This window comes from Heterocephalus glaber, unplaced genomic scaffold (assembly GCF_053883595.1).
Source record: "Heterocephalus glaber isolate CG9 unplaced genomic scaffold, H.glaber_assembly_v1.0 deba00001593, whole genome shotgun sequence".
Classification (NCBI taxonomy): Eukaryota; Metazoa; Chordata; class Mammalia; order Rodentia; family Bathyergidae; genus Heterocephalus; species Heterocephalus glaber.
The window spans coordinates 10,166,492-10,187,541 of record NW_028258368.1 but is presented as its reverse complement, the minus strand read 5'-3'; the positions used below and the strand labels follow the sequence as shown (position 1 = coordinate 10,187,541).

Below are 21,050 nucleotides of genomic sequence, written 5' to 3'. Positions count from 1 at the left end.
CCGGGCCTGGATAGACACGCCCCCGACGCCACGCCCCGGCCTCCCGGGTGGACCCGCCCCCAGGCTCACACCCGAGAGTCTAGGCTTGCGGCCTGAGTCCGAGGGTCTGTGGCCTCCACCCACGGGGAACGTGAGAGCCCCAGGCGTGAAGCCGGAGGCCACCCGGGACACCTGGGGCCCCTGGCCTGCCAGCTGCAGCGTCCTCACGCTGTCCTGAAGCCTCACCCACGAATACTAGAGACTTGAGCCTCGCAAAACAATGTTCCGCGTACCTGCAGCCTGACCATCGCAGGCCTCTGCTCGTGGCCCGGAGATTGCACGGGATCTGATCAGATCACGCCCTGGGGACTTAAATCGGCTGTGGACCGCTGGGTGAGACCTCCCACAGCTCTGCGCCTAGTCCACCTATCCTGAGGCCAACCCTGTGCGATAGGCAGCCCTTGGGGACCCAGCAGGAACTGGGGTTTGAGTGTGCCTGCCGTGAGAGTGTGCTCATGCATGTGCAAGGTGGCGAGGGGTCCATAGGGGCCCAGGCTTCCTCCCCAGCCCTACCTTTTGCACCCTTCCACCCTGGGGTCACCCCTCTTTGCAGAGGCATTGGGCTCCAATCCAGACCCCTGACCCTCCCTTACCAGGTTGGTAGACAGTCACAGGTGCATTTTTTAGTAAAACTGATTTCGTTGGGGTCCTCTGTGTGAACAAAGTGGGCCTGAAAAATCTCTTAGGGGTCTGGACGTTGCCCAAATAACACTTATCACTGTTCAAAATAGTTACATGATTATTCCTTTAATATCTGTCTTTCCCCCACAGACTGCACAGTGAGGCCTGTGTCTGCTTTGCACACCCCTGAGGCTCCACTCCAGGCACTGTGGATAGCATGCAGCAGATGCTTAATAAACGCCATCTGTGCAGTGGACACGGAATGTGCTGACTAGGCCTCTTCTGCTTCACCCTGACCCAGGTCCCATTTTTTCTGGCTCCTTCATCTCCTTTCTCTGGTAACAAGGGGACATACCCACAGGGGTGGCTCTTCCTTCTCTTTTCTCTTTGGCTAAAAATATTCATTTTAAAAAACAAAACCGCTTCCTGGAACCCTACTTCTCCCTTAAACTACGGTCCTGTTTAAATATCTCGTCAAATATTTTGACCTTTACCAAACAAAAACCAAGTCTGACTTCATGAGAGGAGTTATTAGAAAGGGCTAGTGAAAGAGATGAGGACGGACTACTGCCATAGTGAGAGGGGACAAGGACAGCAAGGCCTGCAAGTCTCAAGACTTGGCACAAAGGGGCTATAGGGAGGAGCAAAGACAGGAAAGCTAGATTGGGGAGTGGGTTTATCAGACAGGAAATCAGAGAACCTTGACCTAAGGCCAAGGTTTGGGCCACAAGCTATCCATCACTGGGCACCAAGAACTCATCCCCGAAAGCCATGAGTTCATCCCATCCCAGATGAGACAAAGAATGGGAATTGGGAGGGTCAGTGTCTAACTTGTTCTAGGTAGATAAAGGCCTCCTGGATGCTAATCTAGATCATGTAAGGAAGGAACATCCCTCAAAGCAAGCCATTTTCCAGAGCCGAAAGAGTATGGGGAATTTTTAAAAGTTGTCTTCTTTTTTTTGTTGTTTTACTTTTTTGTGTTTTTGTTTACTTTCCAAACAGTGCTCTGATTTTGGTTGGTTGTTGTTTGTTTTGTTTTTGCAGTTCTGGGCATGGGCCCCTGGGACTTGTGTGTGCTGGACAAGCACTGCACCAATAAACCATGCTTCCAGGCTTGTGATTATCTTGATAAATGTCTAGAAGATTAGTAAAGCACACGTTTGGGCATGTCTGGATGAGTCAAGAGGCCATGATCTTGAGGATTATATCTGGTTGCTGGCTCCTTCCTCTCTAGCACTCTTCCACCCTGTTCTGTTTCTCAGATGCCATGAGTTGAGCAGCTGTCTCCGCCATGCCCTTCTGCCACAACGTTTCTGCCTTGCAGCCAGTCAACCATGGATTCAAACCTCTGAAATTATGAGCCAAAATAAATTCCTCCTTTAAGCTGTTTATGTCAAGCATTTGGTAACCAGCAATGAAAAATTGACTAATACATAGGGCTTAGATAAAATTCACCACTGTCACCCCCATTCTGAAGAGCCACCCAGTTACTTCCTGTTCAAAGGCCTTTTTTATTGGCATTATAGCTCTCTTTAATCTGTTATAGTTTAGATATAGAATGTCCCCTAAAAGTCTCATGTGTTCAGACATGGAACATTTTGAGAGTGATTGGATCATGGCAGCACGATATTCATCAGTGGATTGATCTATTGAATTCGTAGCTAAATGTACTGTTAGGAGGTGGGGCCTGGTAGGAAGAGGTATGTCGCTAAGGGATGTGACTTTGGAGGGTGTATTCCCCCTCCAGCTCCTCCTCTCTCTCTACTTCCTGACTTACATGAACTTAGCTTTCCTCCACCATGCCCTTCCACCAGGCTATTTCTGCCTCAGAGCCAACTGACCATGATCTGAACACTGTGAAAACTGTGAACCAAAATAAACCTCCCCTTTAAACTTAAGGTATTGAGTGTTTTGGCCCAGCAATGGTTAAGTGACTAATATACCATCATCTGAGAGTTTCCTGTCATCTTTACACATACTGCTTCTCCCCTCCAGCAAGTGCATTGACTGTGAAGCAAATTACTTACAAGTTCTCTTACTTAAACAAGGACCCATTCAAGACCCTGTATCTCATTTTGTATCTATAATTTTGAATTTCTGTTTTTTAAAAAAAGCCTCTAAATGTACAAGATTTATACCCCAAAAATCTGGTTGTGAACTAGGAATGTCCATCCATACTATCCCCACAAGATCCTAAAGAGAGCCCTATGCAGAGTGTGTGTTTGGTAAATGTTTGTGTGACAAGAAAGAGAGGAAAAGAAAGAGGCAGCCAGGGCAGAGGCTGGGACAAAGGCCCTGGAGGCTGGCCAGCTTTTACAGGAACAAAGGCATTAGGGAGGTGGGCAGGAACTGGGTGATTATTTTATTGGCCCCCACAAAATATTGTAAGAGGTACTAATTATGAGGCTTAAGAGATTTGAGTTAGCAAGTACTGAAGCATGTCTTTGGAGTGGGACAGGGAACAGGCTGGCACAGCCATTTCCATGAACAGATGTCCTTCAGTCAATGTGTAGACCCCAGAGGTAGAGATGCTTTCACAACAACACCTCTTCTTGTTTCTAACTCCTGGGTTCTGGTTCCCATGTCAGTGTTTGCCAGGCAGTGCTGCAGATATCAACAACTCTGAATCTCAATGACAAAGTGCAACATAGAACCTTCTCCTGTGCTCATATTCCTTCCTGCTAATGGCCCAGTACAGCTGTGGCCCTAGTCTCCTTCATGAACACTGACCAAAGAATAGCCCATTCCGATGATGAAGCAATAGCAGAACCACACTATGACTTTAAATATATCAGTTCTGATGTTTAGTCTTTCAGAGATCCTTTAGGTTAAAACTGAGAAAGGGACACCTGATATCAGAGGAGTAGGAAATCTACCCTTGGAGCAGCTATGTAGGGAGTAGCAGCAAGAGATCATGAAGTCTACTACAAGTGAGGAGGTAGAAAGAGGAACTTTTAATAAATCTGGTGAGAAAATGGAGAATAGGAAGTAGACGTAGATTACTGTGTATTACAGAGGAAGACACTTCTGGGTGGCACCCCCTGTCCAAGCAGCCCTATGCTTTCCTGAGGACAGTAAAGCTGACTAGAGTGATCAGAAGCACAGGTGCAGCACAAACCTGACAAGAGTGTCATGTGTGAGAGCAGTATCTGTTGGTGGGAGTCTGTCAGATGGCAGCTAAAAAATAGCAACACTCAATAGGGCTGGGGATTTAGCTCAGTGGTTCTGCCGCTTGCCTTGAAAGCACAAGGTCCCAAGTTCGATCCCTGGTACCAAAAAAAAAAGAAAGAAAGAAAGAAATAGCAACACTCCACTGCAGAACAATGAATGCACCAAACCTTGGAGTGCAAAGTTTTAAAACCCTCATTCCTTTGTATCTGTTCCCCCCAGGAGCTGGAGGAATAGTGGCCAGCCAAGCCAAGGGGAGCTTGTCAACCGGGTTCAAAGGGTATCTTGATGGGTACAAACAGAACACCTGCTCCGGGCCAGGCATAGCCTCATGGGGAGCAAGGCAAGGAATAGCCACACAATGATTCTCTGATGAGGACCAAGCAGGGGGACCAGGGAAGGGCATAAGCTTTACATAAAGTCCAGATCTTCAGAAGCCTGGACTCATTCTGCTTAAGAGCAGGTCTGGCTTTTGCTCAGATTCTTCCAACGATGAGCTGCATGACCCGTGGCAAGTCAACCTGCTTCTCTAAAACTCAGCTTCCTTATTTGTAGAACAGGCAATCAATACTCTCACTGTGCCGTGGTGATTAAAGGAATGTCAGCAATGGTTTTAGGGAGCCAGCTACATGGCTTTCATCTATTAAGATAGAAGGTAGGGACCTTCACAAGAAGGGAAGGAAAATAGGGTTTTCTGGAGGGCTCTGCCTTGGATTTGACTTTAGACCTGAATGTCAGAGAGGATAAGAGGAACAACATGATTCCCTCCTTGTTGCATCTATTTAGGATTCTCACATTTTCAATCCCTTTGTCCCACTTTGGGTGATCTCACCATGAAAACTCCTTTGTAGGCCAAATTATTTAGATCCAGAGAAAAGTCCATTTCTGATTGTTCTACCCTTGCCCTTTCTTTTCTTCTCACATCAGTATTTCTGGCCTTGCCATGTTGGCCTGGCTGCCATAATATGTATATTTTTTGGAATTGTTTCATTCTAAGCTATAGCTATGACAGTATGGGGAAAAATAAAAAAGAAATGGAAAAGACATGTCAAGTGTTTCGCACAGTATAATTATTTTCTTAGAGATGTCATTCAAATAACTAGAACCACAGGAAGAAACATTTTGAAACATACAAGGATAAATTAAATCAAAGAGTATGATATTCTGAAAGAAAAAATAAAGCAATACATTATTATTCTTTGATGTCAAGTTTTGTGCCTTAGGGACAAAAAGCCATCACCAAAATTTCACCCAAAAAATGTCTTCTCTGTAACATTTCTGACTTCGGCTACAGATGGATATTTACTCTGAAGAAGGAAAAGAAAAGAAAAAAAACCATGAGCTTACTCATACACATGCACACATGTGCAGACACCCCAACACACTCCTCTATCGAATAGTCGATAATGTAAAATAATGTAAAATAGGAAGAAAAGGTCCAAAGGGGTAGGGGTAGTGGGAGGGGCAGGGGAAAGGAAAGAAGGGAAAGGAAAAATGATGAGAAATGGAAAAAGTGGAAATAAAGTCTTTGTAAATAGGGAAAGGTGGAGGGGGTGAAGGGAGGGCTAGGAATGGGGAAAAAATAAGAACCAAGATGCATTATGTAAAGGTACAATTCCCAATGAGAAATGTAATTGTGTTGTATACCTACAATGTACCAATAAAAGAATTTAATAAAAAAAATATAATGTGTAGTCTATAAATATTTCTGGGTTAATAGTTTTTAAAAAATAACTATTATCAAACACACACACATACAAAAATTAAAACCATTCAAAGAAGAACAATGCAAGGGAAAAAACTAAAATAATATTGAAATACGGTAGAACTCAACCAAAACAAAACTGAAAAGCACTTAAACATTCTTCCATATAACTTAAAAAATCATCTCAAGCACCAACAAGATACCAGACGATGTGATTTGTTTCAGAAAGATCCCCAAAACCAACATTGAACAAATAGTGGTCTGGAAAAAAACTCCAGTTAGCTAGCAGACTCCACATAAGCTAAGCTTCTCTCTAATTTAAATTTTGATACAGTCATATGATACGTGATGGAAACACAACCCGAGAAATATGTTATTAGGCAATTTCATCCGTGTGTATCCTTAATTACACTTTCAGTTTCTCACACTAGGGAAACTACTTGGTATTTACACATATGTGTCATATTTATTTCACTTAAGAGGATGGCCTCAATATGCATCCATTTAACTATAAATGTCTCTAGTTTTCTGGGTTAATAGTTTTAAGGATATAAATAACTAATTCCCAAACAAACTGGGAAGAGCACTTGTTTTGAAGTCAGCCATCAAATGATCCTCAAGCTGTTATTACCTGACATGCACAATCCTAGATTGCTCCCCTCTGGGCTTTTGTCTCCTCATTAGGAAACACGAGGCTTCAGGATGTTCTTGTGAGTGTGGGGAGAGACCCTGGCACACTACAACCCCCCACAGCATGTGGAGTTTCCTCTGAATGTGATGGCACACACAGCACACAAACGTTTCGCGGGAGGCTGCATTGCAAAGGGAAGCTGTCTTCGAGTATAAACCTACCACTGTAACTGCTTTCTTTATAAGTCAATTAAAAAAAGAAAAAGAAAAAACATTCAAACTAGAATAAACTTCCTCCTTCCTCCCCCAAGAAGATGGAGAAATGTAGCACCTCCTGCTGGTAGTATACCAGGGTCTTTCCTCACTCTTTCACCCCATCTTCTCTCTTAGAGCCCGGCCCTTGTGCCTACCAGGACTCGCTGTCCTTCCTAGCTCTCTCTTCCCACGTGACTGCACAATGGAGTGCTACTGTAAGCTGCTCCCTTTCTTCTCCCGTCTTGAAACTTTTCAGATGGAAGGATATAACAAAACCTAACTAAAATGTCCTAGCACTTTGTATTTTCCAAACTTGCCATGTCATTTTTTCTAGCCTCACATGTTCCTGTAGAACTTTGCCTCTGTTCCATCAAGACACCAGGCTCTTCACTGTTCTGCCAGGAATTGTGATGAGGTTTTTGGCTGTCTGAATTGAGATCACAGCACAGGGATGTTGTGTGGTTTGGGTGGTCATATAGCCTCCATTGGATTCCATGTTAGAATGCTCACACTGAGAAAACCAGCCAACAGACCACAAACAGAAGCAAGTGGACCTGTACAAGGGGCCACAGGGCAAAGCTATTAGAGAGGAATTGAGCCAGCACAAGCTGCTTCTGGGTGTTTCTAGCACCTGGCCTTCCATGCTTCCAGCTGAGTTGTGGTTTCAATATGGGTTGTCCCCTTTGGAACTCAAGCCAAAGTCTAAGACCCATGACAAGGTACTAAGAGTATGAGAATTGATTTGGACGATGGAGTTAAAGGTGGGGCCTTTGGGAAGCAATTGGGATGACATAAGATCATCAGTGGAGCCATCATTATTGAATACTGGTGGCTTTAGAAAGGGGGGGGGGGAGAGACAATAGGGACATGTGACACCCTGTATCGCAATGAGACTGTACTAGCAAGAAGGCCATCACCAGAGCTAGTACCACACTGTTTGGATGTTCAGCCTCCAAAACAGTGAGCTAAAGCAACCTCTGTTCTTTATACCTTATCCAGTCTATAGTATTGTGTTCTCAGCAACAGAAGACAGACTGAGACATGCTGAGGCCCCAGGTGTCAAAGAGCAGTTAAGTCATATTCCTGTTGTGACCTGTCTAAATTATGACCCACAAAATTTGTGAATATAATAAATGGTTATGCATGCCACTAAGCTTTGGGGTTAACTTGTTACATGGCCTTGGTAACAGCAGATAAAGGAAAGAGGCCAGATATTTTTTTGAGTATAATTGTTTTATACATTTAGCTTTGGAACACAGTAAATGTTTTACAAAATTAAATAAAATTTAATTCTTAAAATGGCAACCCCTAAGAATAAAGTAGAAGAAATGTATGAGACTAGGTATTGAATAAGTTGCTTAACCGCAGAGAGGATTATTGTAAGTAACTTTTTAAAAACACTGTGCTTTTACTCTATTTCCTAGTGGGACATATTGCAAGACAAAGACAAAAAAAAACCAAAAATTCTCTACAAAAGAAATCCTAAACTATTATCAGTTTCCATTTTGTTACTCATTACGTACCATTTTTATTATTAATCTGAATAAATAAAGCAAATCAATAATTATTTTAATGGCATTAAGGATGTTTTAAGTATAAGAAAACAATAATATAAAAAATTAGATAAACTAAGACATGAATTAAAACTTATTTAAAAATTTTGTCATGCTAAATTTGAATTGCAAATCTCATTATGAACTAATAATGTATTTTGGGGGTTTTTTTTGGTACTGGGGATCAAACTCAGGACCTTGTGATTGCAAGGCAGGTGGCAAAACCACTGAGCTAAATCCCTGGCCCCTATTTTTTTGAAATAGAAGAACAAACAAAACACCTTGTCACCTAGTTCCATCCACTAAGAAGGACCACTGATAATGTCCAACTTAGGACAAGAAGCGCTGTAAGGAGTGCTCTAAACACACATGTTCACTAACAGGAAGCAGAACCCCAAGTGAGGAGGAGGAAACAGACAACAAGAGTGTGCAATGCAGGATCACAGGAGAGAGCTGGGGCCCCAAAACATTGCTGGGGCCACATGAAACAGACTGGGAGCTTACTCAAAGCTGCTCCTAATGGCAAAATGGATTTTTTTTTTTTTGAAGCACTGAGGATTGAACTCAGGGCCTTTGCACTGAGGTACATCCCAGGCACTATTAATTTATTTGTTTATTTTTTTCAGGGTAGGTCTCAGTCAGTCATGAAGTTGCCCAAACTAGACTCAGATTTTCAATCCTCCTTTATCAGCCTTCCATAGTGCTGGGATTATAGGCATGCACCACTCCCCCTGGATAAAAATGGAATGATTTTTGAGTATCAAAAAGAATAATATCTATAATGGATTTGAAAGATATAAAATATGCTAAAATACATGAATCCATAGTAATTCAAAAGAGAAAATCCTCATTGGGCACTTTTTTATTTTTAATTAATTAATTTATTTTTTATCCCGTCATCCCCCAACCCCCCTCCCCTCCTTATCTACAAAAGCTTTGATTTCATTTTTCCTTCTATTTTCACTTTCTTTCCTGTCCCTTCCTTCCTTTCTCCCTCTCTCCTCCCTTGTTCCCCTTCCCATTTGATCATTTTCTTCCCATTTCCCAACATCCATTATACATTTCAGTGCTATTTCCACTTTCAGATTCTCACACCAGAGAAACAATGTGGTATTTAAACATGTGTGTCTGATTTGTCTTATTTAAAAGTATGGCCTCAAGGTCCATCCATTTCACTATAAATGTCTGAAGCCCATCCTTCTTTATGGCAGAGTAATACTCCATTGTATAAAAAAATCACATCTTCTTTATCCACTCATCAGTTGATGGGCATTTGGGCTGTTTCCAAGATTTAGCTATTACAAACTGTGCTGCTATAAATATGGGTGTGCATATATCTTTGTGGCCTGATCCTTTTAATTCTTTCAGGAAGATACCAAGAAGAGATACAGGTGAGTCAAATGGAACCTCTAGTTTTAGTTTTTTGAAAAATCTCCACACTGATTTCCACAGTGGTTGCACCAGTCTACACTCCCACCAGCAGTGGAGAAGGGATCCTTTTTCTCCACAGCCCCTCCAGCATTTGTTATTGGTTGATTTTTTTTTTTTTTTTTGGCACCAGGGATCAAACTTGAGTCCTTGTGCTTGCGCAGCAGGTGGTGAAACCACTGAGCTAAATCTCCAGCTCTAGTTGATTTCTTGATAGCTTTCTGGAGTGAGATGGAATCTCAATGTTGTTTTAATTTGCATCTCTCAAATGACTAGAGATGTTGAATATTTTTTCATATATTTATTTGTCTTTGGACACCTTTAGAAAACATACAGAAACCAACTCAGTATTCTGAGCACTTGAAAATAATAAGAATCCTTCAGTTATTCCTCCTGTTCTATATTAACCACACCTCTGGTTAATCAGTAGCCACTGACCAATGTTACATCCTAAAGAGACCAGGTGCTGTGTCCTCCTGACCTAATACAACACGAAACACAGCAGCATAGCAAAGAATCCTTGCCCGTCTTACATTTCTGTGGATTTTGCTGTTGAGTTGTTTGAAGTTATAGCTTTAGGTTTTCTTTGAACTTTTATCTTTTCTCATTTGAAAATGTCCCTTTTTTTTACCATAATACTTTCAGCCTCCATGTCCACATCACTAAGTATACGTATTGCTACTGCTCTCTTATTTTGTGAGGAGGAATTCTGGTTCTTTCTGGTGTAATTTTGTATCTAGAGACAATCCTCAGCTCTGAAGGGTGCTTATTGCTGCTACATCAGTGATTGTTTCTCACCCTGTTCAATAGACAGAGCTAGGAAATAGGTTCTGTGCATTAGGTTGATTTTGTTTGTTTTAAAGAAAATACATCACGAGTTCAGAGTGACATTCATAAATCAAATTTAGATGAAAGGCTTTTTTATTTTATTTTAAAATTTTACATATCTTTCCATTTCCCTTTCATGTCTTGTGAGCATTTAGCCATGGATGAAAGAGGGATTCTATTTTGTCTAAATGCTACCTCTCTCCTTCTTCAAGATATAGCTAGTTGTTAAAAGTAATTTTCCCTTTTCCTTGGGGCAGACTCTGGTTTGGGGAGCTGGTTAAACTGCAAAATAGTCTACCTAGACCAGTTGAGGTGACAACTCACAACTTGTCTTCACTAGTTTAAAGTAAAAAAAGACCCATCATAAATTGCTTTCATTAGTGTCTTAAGAAACCTGCGTGGGTGTAGTCACTTGGTACATCATTAACATCAACCTTGGTGCATGTCTGCTAAGACATCAAACAGAAGGAGGACAGAACAGAGTGTGAAAGTAGGTGCTGGGGAGGAGACTGAGGCCGTGTCACACTAGGCAAGTGTAAGACTGTGATATGGACATACTCCAAGGTGTGCTCAACATGTACTGGGTGGGAGCACAGAAACCCTGCCTCCTGTCAACCCCTAACTGTCCCTCCTCCAGCACTTATCTCACTCAGATCTCTGCTGGGGATGCTATTTCTGCTGCTTCTCATCCTGTCTGTTTGCAAGCTCACCTTTCCTCTTCCTGAAACCAAACCCCATAGCTACCCCCATCCAGTTCCTCAGCCACATTCAAATTTTCTCTGGAAGCCTACAACCATTGGAATTATACTTTCATATATTGATTTAGCACAATCTTCAGCAAAATATGAATTACCCAGGACAGAACTGTGACATCATTCTCAAATACCACTATTATGCTGTGACTGGCAGAGGAAGTGTACTTGACAATTTATTGTTTTAGTTTTCCTCTAGCCACTCAGCCAAAAGCAGTTCCCACATATGCCTTCCTCAGTCTGCTTTAAAAAAATCAACCTATATAGCAATTTCTGGGTGAGAACAAATTTTACTTTCATTGTCTTTCTTAGTTTTCTGATGACCTTGTATCTGCCCAAAGCAGGTATTTATGTCCATTTCTCAGGCCAGGAAAATGAAGCTCAGCATGTGTTGAAGGAGAACCAGATGACTAATGAGTGAGTGCTATGATTTATATCTAAAATGACTTGTCTTGTGCTCATAGGCAGGGCTTTTGGAAGGTGACTGGATCACAGGTGTGTGATATTCATCACTAGATTACTCTACTGATGGATTTACAGCTGGATGTGATGTTGGGAGGTGAATCATGGTGGGAAGAGATAGGTCACTGTGGGTGTTGCCTGGAAGGGTACATATCCCTCCTACTCCTTTGATCACTCTCTGCTTCCTGCCTGCCATGCCATGAACTGCTTCTCCTCGGCCATGTCCCTCTGCCATGCCATGGAACCAGCCGACTATGGACTAAAACCTCTACAGACTGCCAGCCCTAATAAACCTCTTCTCATCTTCCAGCGATAAGAAAGTAACAGACAGCAAGCCAAGGACGTAGCCCAGGGCCCTAAGTCCCCAACAATGGCTGTTCCTTTCATGATGCAGCAGTTCTAGAAAACATTAAGAAATAGTACCTAACCCCTACTCATTGCTGACCAGATGGAGCTGTGCTATTGGCCCTTGCCCAACTCTGTACCTGTGAATTCCACACCCTGCCTTTGGCTACCTGTCAACTCTGAGTCAGCTCTGTGTTTTGTTTCCCCATACTGGGGCAGTATAGGTATGGAATAACCAACTAACATGATCTTGGATGAGACCACCACCCACGGAGAGAAAGTAAACCCAGAGGGCCAGCAGACCCAGAGGTAAAGTACAGACCTGGATAGAAGCTTCAGAGATTACAGTGTTATCCTCCAGTATTACTGATATGACCGAGTGAGAGATAACCATGGGAGACCGCTGCTGAGAGTGTGCAGAATAGATGTAGCCCCCCCCACCCCGGCCTGAGAAGGTTAAGCTCAGGCCAGGAAGGACAGCCCCTGCTCTCCATAGTGGGAAATGAGGCCTGGCAAGTGTTCACATTAACTTCAACAGTCTGTTTGAACTCCTATTCCACAACCTACATCTAGCAGAGACCAGAGATCTGATCGCTTTTCCCAATGACCAACATGGAAAAAGACATGTGTTGGCTTAGATGATTACCACAACCAGGGGGGAACACACTGAACACACAGAGGAGCCTCTGGAGAAGGGAGGGTACCCATAACCCACAGTCTCTGCAGCTAGGTGGAGAAAACTGTGACTTGATGGATTCCAAGATTGCAGATCCTAGAAAGAAAACAATCAGTCAAAAACACACAGTAATTATTTTTGACTCAAGAATTTTTTTTCAATTTTTTATTATTAATTTCCTTTATTTGGGGGGATTTTTTTCTTTTTTTCTCTCTTTTTTTTTCTTCTTCTAACTTCTTTCTCTTTTCCATCTTATCTTTATTTTATTTCTTGTACTTTGCTGGGGTTTTTTTGAATTTTTTAACATGGCTATTTTGTAATACTGTAACTTCATTTTACTCCTCAATAAGATCCCCATCTCATTTTTCTCTCTTCACCTCATCTTCCATTGATTAATTTTTCAAAATTTACTTTTTTCATTCTCTAGATCCTCACCTCCTCTACTTTTACTAGTATAACTATTAAACTTTATGAATCTTTAGACGGCTAGTTAATTCTACACTATTACTGTTGAATACTCTTCTATTGCTAGTGGAAGTAAATTTTTTCCATTTAGTAGATACTTATTGTAGGTCAATATTTGGTTTATTTTAGTGTTTGTACTATAAAACCCAATGATTCACATCAAGTACCTAGAAAAAGAAGAACCACCCATACCCAAAGCTAGTACAAGCTAGAAACTAGAGCAGAAATCAGTGAAATCAAGACTACTCCCAGAGTCATTCCTGCAAGTTAGCACTGTGTTACCCTGATTACAAAGCCAGACAGTGATCCAAGCAAAAAAAGAGAACTATAGTTCATTTCTTTCAGCTACAAGAATCCTCAATAAGATACTGGTAGAATGCAACAAATCATCAAGAAGATCAGACATCAAGACCAAGCAGGATTCATCCCAGGGATGCAAGGATGGTTCAACATATGCAAATCAAGAAATGTAATACATCACATAAACAAAAGTAAGGACAAAAATCACATGATCATCTCAATAGATTCAGTAAAAGCCTTTGATAAATTTCAACATCTATTCAAAATAAAACAGAAGAAACTAGGAATAGGAGGACCTTAACTCTATCTGATAAAAGCCATTTATGACAAACCTACTGAAAGTTTCCCCATTAAAATCAGGAACAAAACAAGGATGTCCACTATCACCACTTCTGTTCAACATAGTACTCAAAAAATTAGCAAAAGCAATCAGGCAAGGAAAAGAAATAAAGGGCATGTGAGAAACTGTGGCCTTGTCTTTTTATCAAAGGATATGAACTGGAGCTCCTTCATCTTAGACTCTAGACCACCCTAGGCTGCCCTCCCCCACCCCTTACACCAGAGTTCTGAGAAATGCCTGCTAAGTTTAAATTCTGAAAACATAGCTGCAGACCAAAGATAGCTTATCCATACCCTAGGACTTTCTGTTCCTCACACCCACTTCCCTCCTGCTCTGCCTTCCCTTCAGGAACTCCTCAGATCTTCCCCTCACTCTGCTTAAACTAGCCAATTAGGAGAGACTGTGAACCTTCAACCCAACTAATGGGAAAAAGGTCAACTGCTTCTCCTGCATTAGGGATAAAAGGGGCAACCCTACTTTGTCCCGTGTGCCTGCTACCTCATGCTTGTGCCCTCTCACGGCAACAAAAGCTTTGCCTTGTGGAGACCTCTTGCCCCATGTTTGAGTGCATTCTTTCCAGCACCGACAATTTGAGTCTGGGGGCTTATTTCCAACAGGCATATGTATAGGAAAGTAAGAAGTCAATTTATCATTATTTGCAGGTGACACGATCCTCTACATAGAAGACCCCAAAAAATTCTACCAAAAGATTCCTAGAATTAATAACCAAATTGAACAATGCAGCAGAATACAAAATTAACATGCAAAAGTTAATAGTGTTCCTATACATCAATAACAAACTCACTAAGAAAGGCAATCCTCCTGCCTCAGTCTTGCAGAGTACTGGGACTACAGGAATGCAACACTACTCTGTACTAAACTTATGCTTTCAAGCCTTAGCCCAAGAGAATATTGCCTCCTCTTAGCATGCTGATAAGTTTCCGGGCCTACACAAAACTCCAGGCCACAGGTAAGGAGTTGGGGAAAGTCTCAAAACAAACTAAACAGGAACATTCAACCTAGGGAGTAAACAAGAAGCTGCTTTCCTCTGAGGCTGGTCAAAACACTTCCATTTTCTTAGTAAAAGAACAATGACCTTCGAGCAAGAAACTGATATTCATTGAAAACCCATTTATTCATACAAATGTAGCCTAAGCCTTCAATCAGTGCAGCTGCCTCCTTGGTGCTTGCTCACCTTCATGCTTGAAAGTGTATTCTCTCTGTCACTCTGCAAATATATCACTTTGATTAAACTCTGCCTGTACTCTTTAGGGCTGCCTACATGTCTTGTTTGAATTCTTTCATTGAAGACACAAAGCACTAAAGTGTGTGGCCAAGTCTTTGTAGTGTTAGGATCTGGTTTCCCAATGACAAAATATCTTTTCACTGTCATCCAAGAGCTACTAATCTACTAAGGATTAGTCTATTCTGTACAACAGGAATTCTTAAATATTTTGATCTTAGGATCCCTTGTAGTCTTAAAAATTATTGAGGACTCCATAGAACTTCTATTTATTTAATGATACCTTATTTAAAAAACTGAGAATATTTAAAAGCATTGAATTTTTACTAAAATATATATTTTTAAAAGTGTTTTCCAGGGCTGAGGATGTAGCTCAGCGGCACCATGACCACCTGGCAAGTGCAAAGTCCTGAGTTCAATTCCCGGTACTAGGGAACAAAAAGTGTTTTCCAAAGCAAAACAATCCAAAGAAAAGCAACGCTTTTCAATTCCCTTAGTATTTATTTTAGTAGAAGAAAGTTAGATTCTTACATTTGCTTCTACATTCCTTCAGTTGCAATGTGTTGTTTGGTTAAGGATTATGTAGAAAATTCAACTCCACACAGATATGTAATTGGAAAGGGGAAGAGTATTTTAAAAGACCTTTAGATACTAGATAAAAACGCTAAAATTTCAGCTGCAATGTGGAATGTAAAACTATAACTATCTTACTTTAGAACCCATTACTCTATCTTGAATTTTCAATGAATCTTTTACCCATGTGGGTTAGTTGGAATAATGGCTCCAAAGACACTTGCATCCTACTCCCCAGAAACCATGAATATGTTCCTTACATGGCCAAAGGGAGCTCATCAAATGTGATTGTTAAGCAAGAAAGTAAAAGAGAGGCCATGTAGAAAGAGCCAACCCTATTTACAAAGATTTTGTTCCTATTTTTCCATTTTCTCATAGTAATCCCATTCCCTTCTATCCTTTCCCCTAGCCCTCCCACTTCCTTCCCCTTTGCCCCTAAATCTTTGCAAATAGGGAGGAATGGAGGGGTTGAAGGGAGGGCTGGGCAAGAGTGAAAAATAAGAACCAAGAGAGACTATGTAAAGGTGCAAATTTCCAATGATGAATGTCATTATATTGTATACCTAAAATGTACCAATGATTAGAATGAATAATCGATAATGCAAAATAGGAAGAAAAGGTCCAGAGAGGTAGGGGTAGTGGGAGGGGTGGGGAAAGGAAAGAAGGGAAAGGAGAAATGATGAGAAATGGAAAAAATGGAAATAAAGACTTTGTAAATAGGGAAGGGTGGAGGGGGTGAAGGGAAGGCTAAGAATGGGGAAAAAATAAGAACCAAGATGCATTATGTAAAGGTACAATTCCCAATGAGAAATGTAATTGTGTTGTATATCTACAATGTTCCAATAAAAGAATTTAATAAAGTGCAAAAAAAAAAAAAAAAAAAAAGAAAGAGCCAACTCATCACTGCTGGCTTTGCAGATGGAAGAAAAGGTCCATGAACCTGGGAAGGCAGCTGGCCTCTGGGAGCTGGAAAAGACCAGGAATCTGATTCTCCCACAGAGCCTCCAGAAAGGAGCTTAGCCTCGTCTCATTCTTTAGTTTTCTACATTATGTCAGACTTTGAAATTTGGAACTGTACAACAGCAGAGTCATGTTGTTGCAAGCCCCTGAGTTTGTGATAATGTGTCACAGTGTCAATACAAAACTGTTACACCATGTATGATTTTTGTGTCATCAAATATCAGTCACTTGGCAATATAGAGTCACAGAGAATATAGCTTCTCCATATTGGGAAAATCAGGAAATCATTTTTATTCATGCCACCACTGAACAATTCAGAAAATCCTTTAGTATGGGAAAGTTTTTGAGCTCACAGTGGCAGATACAAGCTTGCCAAAATTCTAACTTTTCCTTGAAAATTCCAATTTTATCACCCTCAAAAAGTTTTGTCACTTGTTTTCATTGAAATGACAGATTAATTGCATTGATTTTTTTAAAAAAAATATTTTAAATCCTAAAGCTTGAATAACCAGCCCATCCTGTCAGTTGTTTTTCCAAATAAAGATGATACTGAGCTGGTAGCTCAGCCTCCTGAGTACTTCCAGGGGAGACAACAAGGCACTTTGGTGCATGGTAAAGGGCTTGGTGCATTTTTTATCTCACAGAATATTAAAAATATATACACAAAGGTCAAGATTTTTAAAGTTAATAATTTTTACATATTATGGACCCTGGTATGTACAGTTGACTTATCTTCCCAGTAATGGGTAATGAAACAGGAAGTGACTGCTGCCATTATGTTGATGTCCCCATTCCTGCAGTTGCATCCACCATTAGTCCAAATGTCAATACTATGAAAGGGCAAAAGACATGTTCAAATTATTACCAAAATAATTGTGACCTTTTCTGGCCGGGACTCACTTTCCACGGTCTGTAGGTCACCTTCACAGAAACTGCAACTTGAGGGAAATACGTCCTTTGTTTGGTTTAATATATATTCTTGATTATGGATCAGACTCCATGGAGTTACACATTAACTTAGAGTTTTGTCATGGCAGAAAACAAATTGTTTGCAAATTACTTATATCCCACAGAAAATATAACTCCAAATGTTATGTTTTATTTCCCTGTTGGGACGTTAACCAGTTTTACCACTAGATATTTAATTCCTCTTCTTTCTTCATAAAATGGTTTCTCAGGATATCTTTGAACTAACTTTATCATCCTGGTATTTTCCAGGATTAATGATCAAATATTTGACCTGCGCTTACTATGTATTTGTACCCAAATTATATTTTGAATTTCTTGAAAATGACACTTTGTTAAAAGTTGCTATGGAATCTTCTGGGAATCATTTATGATGGGTATTTTGTGCACACATCTCCAACTCCCAAGAGATGTAGAAGATACTTTTTGGGATCATGACAGTAAGCTGATGCTAGATGGAGAGCGTTATGGCTTGTGTTTGGATGTCCCCCCAAAGCCTCATGCTTTTTCAGAGGTGGCTAAATCTTGAGTGTGTGATTGAATCATGGTGGGGCTAGGTCCGAGGGCACTAGGATTAAGGGTATGAGTGCTACCGCCTTAAGTAGTCTGAATAAGATAAAAGGGGTAGAAAGACCCTGTTAAGGTCCCTTGTTGCTTTTGCTGTTTTCCACTCCTATGAACTGTTGGGCCTCTGCCATGTACCATCTTTCCTTGGAACCAGCCTATAACGGAGTGAAACCTCTACAAACTGTGAGCTAAATAAATTTTTCCTGCTTTAACTTTGGGTGTTGGGTATTTTGTCTCAGCAAGAAGAGAAAAGTAACTAAGACAGAGGGGTAAGGAAAGCCTTTCTTTAGAAAGATAAATCATCTTCAAGAGACCTCACTTAAGTTGGGGTAGGCAGTCCATTACCTAGGGAAGGAGACCATGGTTGTTGGAAAGATTTAAAATAACATGTGAACCTTAAGACTTTCAGTGAAATAAATGCCAGGAGCATTTCCACCCAGAGTGTGGAAGGTATGGAAGGCTGGTACTCAAGGATAAGCTGAGCCCAACAGCAGGCCATACGATTACTGAACTGGGTAGTGGGGAGGGTGGGCTGACCCTGCAGCAGTTTTGAAACAAGATCACAGATTATTTGACCTCATTTCACAAAGAGAGGGGTTTATATTCCAACCTCCTGAATATGGTTGGGCTGAGACTGTTTGAATCAATAGACTTTGTCAGAAGTGACCCTGTGGAGCTCTGAGCAAAAATACTTAGCCATGGATCTCTAGAAGGGTATCCTGACTGTGACAGGTAGAAGAAAGCCCAGCCCAAGTGGAAAGACCACAGGGTGGTGCATAAGATAGAAGTCTCAGCTCAACCTGTTCTTTGAGTTGACCCAAAAGCAGTGAGTAAGGAAACCTCTCTCCTCTAGAGCCTTGGCTTCAAGTACCCCTGACACCTGCCACTTACCCAATTAGAGAAGACAACCTAATCCTTCTTGGCATTGGATGTGATTCAGGCAGTAGATGTCAAAGAGCTGTGCTCTCAAACTTCTAAAATAATTTTGAAAACATATGTACATGTTTGTAAGCTAACATCTGAACATTTTAATCCTAAATTCAAATAGTAATAAAGAGCATGTTTTCTGGTGTATTCTCTATTGTAGATATGTGTCTTACTCCATTCTGACTGCTATAACAGAAAACTGATGGCTTGTGAACAATAGAAATTTATTTCTTACAGTTCTGCAGGTTGGAAAGTCCAAGGTCAAAGTAACATCAGGCAAGGGCTTGCGGCCTCGTGTGCATGCAAATCAATGCTATGACACTGGTTTTTGCAGAATGAAAGAACTTTATTGAAGGTTGACTGACAGGGAGACAGGAGGCTTGCTCATATCTGTTCCCAGCTGGCAAATGAGGAAGGTTTTTAAGGTCTTTGGGTGTTGATGGCTCTGATTGGATGAAATGTTTTCATTCCTGTTTTGTTCTTTTGGTACTGTGTTGTCATTTCATGGTCAATACCTCTTGATCTTGATTTTGGTCCTAGTATCTCCCAGACCTGAATCTAGGGATCTGTTGGCTTGAGATTTTAGTTCTGTCTAGCTCAGTGTCATCCATAGGTGAGACTTTAAGGATTCTCTGAAGAGGATAGCATGTTCTGTAAAACATTCTGCACAACTGTTAGAAATGAGGGATTTAGGGAGTAGGAGTATAAACCAGCAGTAGAGCCCTTGACTGGCACTTGCAAGGTTCTGGTTCAATCTCTAACACTGAAGAAAAAAAAAAGGAAAAATGAAGAAGTTATTTTTTGAAAAACCTGGCCGTATGGAAAACAGCTGAATTCCAGTCTGATTTGAATTTTTTTTTCGAGTTCTGGAGATGGCATCCAGGGCCTCACACATGCTAGGCAAGTTTTGTACCACTGAGCACCCACCTAGCTCTGATTTGGCCTTTTTAAGGGAGGAGGCGTGAGGGGTCTCCACAGAGTCAGAGAAGTAGAAAATTACAAAGGGTTGGTGAGAGTAAATACCAGGCTGGCTGTGTTTGTTGGCTGGCCATTACCAGAATGAAGATTCATTCCTCCTCTAGAATTTGGGAGACAGGGCTTTTTTTTTTTTTTTTTGATGGTGACATTATAGAGGAATGCCTCCCAGGTCATTTCTATGAGAAATAGAATTCTAAATGCTTTTAGTAAATCTCCAGTAGGAACTGTTCAAATCATTGCTCCAGAGGACCTGCATCCTGGTTCACAGGATGAGAGTGAAATATCTCATTCCAAATATATTTCATTGGCCCATTTCAAGTGGGAAAAATGGAAGACCTTTTGCAGACACAAGAGAGGCTCTGAAAGACTGGGCTCTTGAAAAAAAAATCTATAAAGACAGTAAAAAGACAGTGGAATAGATTTAACGTGACATCCCCCTTCACCTAGGTTTTCCCTGGAAGATGAGAATGGAATCTGAGGCAGTAGTATGTTACTCTCACTGAGTCATGGTATGTTAGATACTCTCACTTAGCCAATAGTACATTAGGCACTCTTAATAATGAGTCAGTAGTGTACTAGCTATTTTCCCTAAGGCAGTGGTGTGTTAGAGTACTCTTGCTGAGTTAGTGGTATATTAGAATACTCTTGCTGAGTCAGTGGTATGTCAGAGTACTCTCTCTGAGAATGCTTTACTGTTTCAACTGATGAAAATATATATGAGTTCCCAAAAGTAGATGTGTAAAGAAAAATAGAGAAATACCCTGAATAGTTTTTCCTTTTACTCATTTTCAAATGTTTCTTAATAAACACATTCTATTTTTAAAAGCATGGGCTGAAACTGCTACAAATTGTGAGCTAAACAAACCTTTCTTCCTTTAACTTTGAATGTCAAGTATTTTGTCTCAGCATCAAGAAAAAGTAACTAAACCACTTGGGGTTATATTTAAAATTAATTTTTGAGCAGTTGGTGTGCAATTTCAGTCTATTAACTTGTGATGTTTTAGTTCTGGGAGACTTTTAAAAATATGTCTTTGGCACTTTTCTATTTAAGATCATGGTTTTCTCTGTTCTCTCCTTCTGGAAACTCTTGCACATTAGCTGTGGATCCTCTAAGATTTATATCAGTTCTGCATCGTTTATTATTAATCTTTTCTTCCAGCTTTTGTATTATTTGATTTCACAATCCATTAATCTATGAAAATATTGCCTTGTTTTGGTTGTCCTATATATATTTATACCTAATATTTTTATATTATATAATATATATTA

General features: G+C 40.7%; 1 long non-coding RNA gene across 2 annotated transcripts; it reads left to right on the top strand.

Annotated features, from left to right (window-relative positions):
• The first annotated feature begins 32 nt into the window (after positions 1–32).
• LOC101707884 (uncharacterized) lies at positions 33–2,043 on the top strand. 2 transcript variants are annotated; one of them, XR_001184238.3, is made up of 3 exons: positions 33–372; positions 811–961; positions 1,705–2,043. It is a non-coding gene; the product is annotated as an uncharacterized LOC101707884 (long non-coding RNA). The 2 variants fall into 2 exon arrangements; XR_205756.4 differs by having other exon boundaries at positions 50–372; positions 811–998.
• The last annotated feature ends 19,007 nt before the right edge of the window (positions 2,044–21,050 follow it).